Source organism: Sceloporus occidentalis, unplaced genomic scaffold (genome assembly GCF_023333645.1).
Source record: "Sceloporus occidentalis isolate IW3139 unplaced genomic scaffold, rSceOcc1.0.p SCAF_1, whole genome shotgun sequence".
Taxonomy (NCBI): domain Eukaryota; kingdom Metazoa; phylum Chordata; class Lepidosauria; order Squamata; family Phrynosomatidae; genus Sceloporus; species Sceloporus occidentalis.
In genome coordinates, this window is record NW_028316981.1 from 306,935,658 (window position 1) to 306,941,657 (window position 6,000).

A 6,000-nucleotide genomic window follows, 5' to 3' on the forward strand; every position below is an offset into this window, starting at 1 on the left:
TTCAAATCCAGATAATCTAAGATCTGCATTTTAATAACTCCCAACAGACTCATGTGTCTCCAAAAGGCATAACATGGTTGTCTGGCTTCAAATCATGCTATGTCACAGGCTGGCCACATCTTTTTATTTCAGACACTCAAGATTCTGTTTTAAAAGCATTGGGAATTTAGCAAAATGGATCCATGCTCCAGAGCCTTTCTAACAGAACAATCAAAAGCTCCCATAGCATGGGCAGAATCAGACAGAAAAATCTGTGTAAGCAGCCAGAGGGCTACTGGGGGGAAGGCTAAAAGGATTACAATAGCCTCTGAACAATTAATCCTATATTACCAGGAGAGGAGGGTGGAGGGAGGGAAGTAGATGACCTCAAGACACATCAGGGATGGAGGAGGGTGGAGGGAAAAGATTCTGGGAGGTTATGATTCTGGATGACTTGTCTAGGAAACAACTGGCAAATCCTGCAGGATAACAAAACTTTCACTGACCCCTTAAGATGCAAAGACGTAGCAGTATTAGTCTGGAATATTAGTACACAAAGGGATCTTGTGGCAGCTTTGCAAAGCATCAGTATGTGAAGGGACCTGTTAACACCTTTGCAAAGCATCAATATATCAAGGGATCTGGTAACACCTTGGTAGCACCTTTGCAAAGCATCAGTATGTGAAGAGATCTAGTAACCCCTGTGCAGAGCACCAGTATGTGCAGGGATCTTGTAGCCTCTGCAAAGCACCAGTATGCGAAGGGATTTTATAGCACCTTTGCAAAGCACCAGTATGCAAAGAGATCTTGTGCCCCTTTGCAAAGCATCAGTATGCAAAGGGATCTTGCAGCTCTGTTACTAGTCTCAAAGATCCCTTTGCCTGTCCTTAATATACACACTTTCTCACACACATGCAGCTGCATGATATGGATCCAAGTCAATCACAGCTCCAGTTTCAAGAATTTTCTAGGTGAAGGGGATCTCTGCCTCTGTGTGTGCATTTTAATTTATAGAGCGAGCCTGGTGCTTTCGTGCTACAGCAGGCGTGAAAAATTACAACTATGCGTAACATCCATGCTCATCCTCTCCCCGCCCAAATGTCTGACAAGGGATGATCGCTGCGTGAATGTGCCTCAGAGAAATGATGTCGGAATGAGATCTTGGAAAAGACCAGAGAGGAATACCACAAGGCTGAGTTTGTGCAAACCACCAAGGATTATTAAATTTGGGGGGAAAGGGGGAGAAGAGATCATATTGGGGGAGAGGAGAACGGGGAGATGAGTCTAGACTACATTAAATCCAAGACACATAAATCATGCACAGGGAGGGAAGAAGCCCATGGGAGGAGTGTGATCAGATGTCCTCCTTTTCCAGGACATGGTGTTTCCCATCCAGGGTTTTTGGGGGGGTTTTGGGCTTTTCTTGGGCCATGTCCCTACATTTTTCCTTGAACTGTCCTACAATTTGCAGTGCCTTGTCCTCTCCTTGGCAGTGAGAACATCTAATCCATGGGAGGATTTTATTTCTTACTTTTAGGGAAAACAAAAAGTCAGTTAAACTCTGGCTACATCTACACTGCAGAAATAACCTGGTTTTACACTACTTTAAATGCCCTGCCTCAATGCTAGGGAAATCTGTAGCTCTGTGAGATATTTGGCCTTCTCTGTGAGAGAGCTCTGGTGCCACCGCAAACTCCCAATCCCAGAATTCCATAGCACTGAGCCAGGGCAGTTAAACCAGTGTGAAACTGGATTATTTCTGCAGGCTGGATGCAGCCCTCGATTGTCATGGCTCTATGCTAGGGAATCGTGGGATTTGTAGTTTTGTGAGGCACCAGAGCTGGTGCCATCACAAATTCCTGTTCCCAAAATCTCATAGCCTTGAGCCAGGGCAGTGAAAGTGGTATCAAGCTGGGTTATTTCTAGTGCAGATTACCTTGTTAACCTGCTGCTTACTTTGTCGACTTTATCGTATACTAGTTAGTATTATTTTAGAGATATTTTTATCATGTAATGTTGTTTTAGATTGTAGGTTTTTATTCTCTTTTCCTCCTTATTTTATTTGATCCTTACTATGTAAAGCGCTGCGTAAACCTTACGGCGCTCTAGACATAAATGTCAATAGTAATAATAAATAATAACAACAGATGCAGCTTGAGTTCCAAAGAAGGCCTAGGATTGAAAGAGAAGAAAGGGCTCTCCAAGGCCCTTGGGTTTGTTTATTGGTTTGCAATGGGATTTCCACTTTGGGAGCCTCCTGCCCTCTCTCTGCCAAGAAGGGGAGGAAAAAAGGTAAATAAATCATGAAATCTTGCAAGTTTGTAATGCCATCCAGGCTAGAGCCTTGAAGGCAGGGCTGGAAACAAAGGGAAGCTCTTGCCTTGCCCCGCCTTGCTTCTGCCAGAGTTAAGCCAGGCTCTCCCCAGCAGCAGCCACAAGAGCAGGAGGCTGGGGGGCTGGAGGGAAAGACCCCCAGGGCCTCCTCTTTGGACACCCCACAAGGGGAGACCCCAGGGGGACTCCAAGGACACCCCCTGCCCCATCCACCCAAGGAGGCCCCCTCTGATCCAGCTGGCAAGAGGAAGCACACACAGAGACACAGAGAGAAACAGTTGGATCCTGGGGGTTGGGAGAAAATCAATCAATCAGTTCCCATCAATCCATGGAAACACAGGCAACCTTGCAAGGAAATGCCATATCCTTGGGAAGGGGGGTCTCCCACAGTGTAAGGCCTCCAAAGAAGGGGTGGAAAGGAAACAGGAGATTTGAATACAATCAATCAATTCCAATTGATCAATGTAAACACAGGTGATCTGGGAAGGAAACGTAAGCTCTTTGAGGGGCGAAAGTGTGTGTGTGTGTGTGGGGGGGGTTCCCCACTTTGTAAGGAAGGGAGGAAAAGAAACAGGGGCTTGGAATACAATCAATCAATCATTCCCAATCCATCCATACAAACATAAGCAACCTTGCAAGGAAATGCCACCTCCTTGGGCTCCCCACTTTGTAAGGCCTCCAAAGGAAGGGAGGAAAGGGAACAGGGGCTTTGAATAAAATCAATCAATTCATGGAAAGATGGAACCCAAGATACTGGGGGGGGGGGGGGGGGAGTTGTTTTTGTTTTTGTAAAGACTCCAAGGAAAGGGAGGAAAGGACCAGGAGCTTTGATTACAATCAATCAATCAATCAATTCCAATTGATCAATCTAAATCCAGGTGATCTGACAAGGAAATGTCAGCTCCTTAGGGAGAAAGTGTATGTGTGTGTGTGCGGGGGGGGGGGGTCCCCACTTTGCAAGTCCTCCAAGGGAAAAGAGGAAAGGGCTTTGGATAAAATCAATCCATCAGTTCCAATTGATCGATCCATGCCAACACAGGCAACCTGGCAAGGAAACACAATCTCCTTGGGGAGAGAAAGGGGCACATTGTAATACCTTCCAGGGAAGGACCAAGAGGTTAGGCTCAAACCAGTCAATCAATTCCAATCGATCGATCAGTTGATTCATCAATACCAGTACAAGCGATCGGGCAGTCTCCTCGGGGAGGGGGGATCCTCACTTTGTAAGGCCTCCAAGGGAAGGGAGGAATATATATAGATATATATATAATACACATACGCCTTGGTGATATCCAGTGGTGCCAGCAAATATATGCATTGGTATGTAAGGCGTCCAAAGGAAGTGAGATGTTTGTGTGTGTGTGTGTCTGTATATATGACATTCAATGGTGCCAGCATATATATATATATATATATATATATATATAGAGAGAGAGAGAGAGAGAGAGGTATATAAGGCCTCCAAGGGAAGTGAGGTGTGTGTGTACACACACACACACACACACACACACACACACTATACCTTGGTGACATCTAATGCTGCCAGCAAGTATATAGGTATGTACGTATGTGTGTGTGTGTGTTTGCTGGCCCCACTGGATGTCACTATAAGCTGCAGGCAGGAAAAAAGCAACCAGACATAAGAGGCTTGCACCAAAACACAGAGAAGCCTCCACCCCAAAGAGCCCTCCATTTCCAGATCACCCCCCCCCTTTTTTTTTTTTTACCTTATTGGAAAGTCCAGGCTTGGCTGAAGAAGAGGAAGAGGATGGTTGGGATCTGAGGAAGGAGGGAAGGGAGGAGGGTGGAAGGGAAGGGAAGGGAAGGGAGGGAGGAAGGAAGGAAGGAAGGAGAGGGGAGAGGGATCCCAGGGCTCAGATTCTTGCTTGGAAGCGCATGGGTCCCAATCAGGAACAGAAGAAAAGATCTGGGGTGGCTTGTTGTTGTTATCCTTTCCTTTCTTTCTTTCCCAGCCTTTCCCCCCCTTTCTTCCTCCAATGCCACAGTTCAAGAGGGAGGGGGGGAGAAAAACCGATCGCCTCTGACACAGGCAGAGAGAATGCGGGGAAGGTGACGTCCCCAACTCCTCCCAGCAAGAAGCCACGTGCATAGACTTTACCCAAAAAATTGATTGGTACGCAATGTATCCTGGGAAATGTAGTCTCTCTGCAGCCCCGAGGCACAGGAGCCAGTGTGACAGCTGGAGAGGGGTCCTTGGGTTGCCAGATCTCCAGCCCTGTCCTGGAGTCTCCAGCTTCCGCAAACTCATCCCCAAGGCAGGAGGCAGGGGAGCAAGTTCTCCAGAATGTGCAAGTCTCCGCTTCAGCTAGAGAGGCATCTACACTGGAGCATTAATCTGTCTTTACCCCCAATTTAACTGGCATTATTATTATTATTATTATTATTATTATTATTATTATTATTTGATTTCCTTGTAACCCACTCTTTTCCCAGAACTGGGATTCAGAGCCGCTTCACAACATTTCAAAACAATACAGTTACCTAGAAAAGTGGTACATTAAAACAGAATAAACCGTTACAATATTAAAATAGCATTCAAAGGTATAACTGCGTTAGTCTGTAGAATCAGTACATGGAGAGATCTTGTCGCACCTTTGAGACTCACCTGAAAGAAAGAAATTGGCAGCATGAGCTTTCCTAGACTTCAGTCTACTTCCTCAGATGCATAAATATTAAAATAGATTGTAGTTTTTCATGTTTTTTTGGGCTCTGTGGCCCTGTTCTAGAAGAGTTTATTCCTGACGTTTCGCCAGCAGCTGTTGCTGGCATCTTCAGAGAATGCTGGCATAGAAGAGAGTGAGGTATATCATGTTTCCCCAAAAATAAGACACTGCCTTATATTTATTTTTCCTCAAGAAGACACACTATGGCTTATTTTCAGGGGATGTTTTATTTTTATTAAGTATCACACAACAATCTACATTTATTCAAATATAATTAAGCCGTCTTCTTCTAGAACATTATCATAACTCTCCAAACCCAGAATTCCATCCTGAATTTCTTACAACTCCATTTCCTTTAGAACCATTGGCCCCAATCTTTCTGCTCCCTTCCCGCTCCCTTCTGTTCCACACCAGGCCTATCACTATGGCTTATTTTTGGGCTATGGCTTATATTGCAGAAATGCTTAGAAATCCTGCTATGGCTTATTTTATGGGTATATCTTATTTTCAGGGTATATTCCACTTCACATTAAAACAGATTGCTTATTAAAAGAATAAAAATATAGTTAAAAAGATAAAATTATTAAAACACTTAAAATGATACAACACCCTAAGCCGGTTGTTTAAAAACATTGTGTTTAAAAAACCTACTTGCATAAGAAGGTTTTAACCTGCCGGCGGAAAGCCAATAAGGAGGGAGCTATTCTGACCTCCCAGGGCAGGGAGTTCCAAAGTCTAGGCGCAACCACTGAGAAGGCCCTCTCTCGCATCCCCACCAACCATGCTTGTGATGGAGGTGGGACGGAGAGAAGGGCTTCTCCACAGGATCTCAGGGCTCCGGCCAGGTTATACAGAGAGATACAGTCTGCCAGATATTGTGGACCTGAGCCATTCTGATCAATGTTTGAGCCTAGGTTCACAAATTATTTACATATTTCAATTTCCTTTTCAATTTTGTCTAGACTGAATTTGTGTATTTCTTCCATGGCCATTATTTTTGTTT

At 44.8% G+C, this 6,000-nt stretch overlaps 1 protein-coding gene across 5 annotated transcripts in view; it reads right to left on the reverse strand.

Annotated features, from left to right (window-relative positions):
- CTIF (cap binding complex dependent translation initiation factor) overlaps positions 1 to 4,354 on the reverse strand; it is a 234,598-nt gene extending 230,244 nt beyond the window's left edge. For all 5 annotated transcript variants that reach the window (XM_089497558.1, XM_089497584.1, XM_089497576.1 and 2 more), the window contains exon 1: positions 4,041 to 4,354. The gene's annotated coding sequence lies outside the window, so the exon portion shown is untranslated. The remainder of the gene's footprint in view (positions 1 to 4,040) is intronic.
- Between the last annotated feature and the right edge of the window lie 1,646 nt (positions 4,355 to 6,000).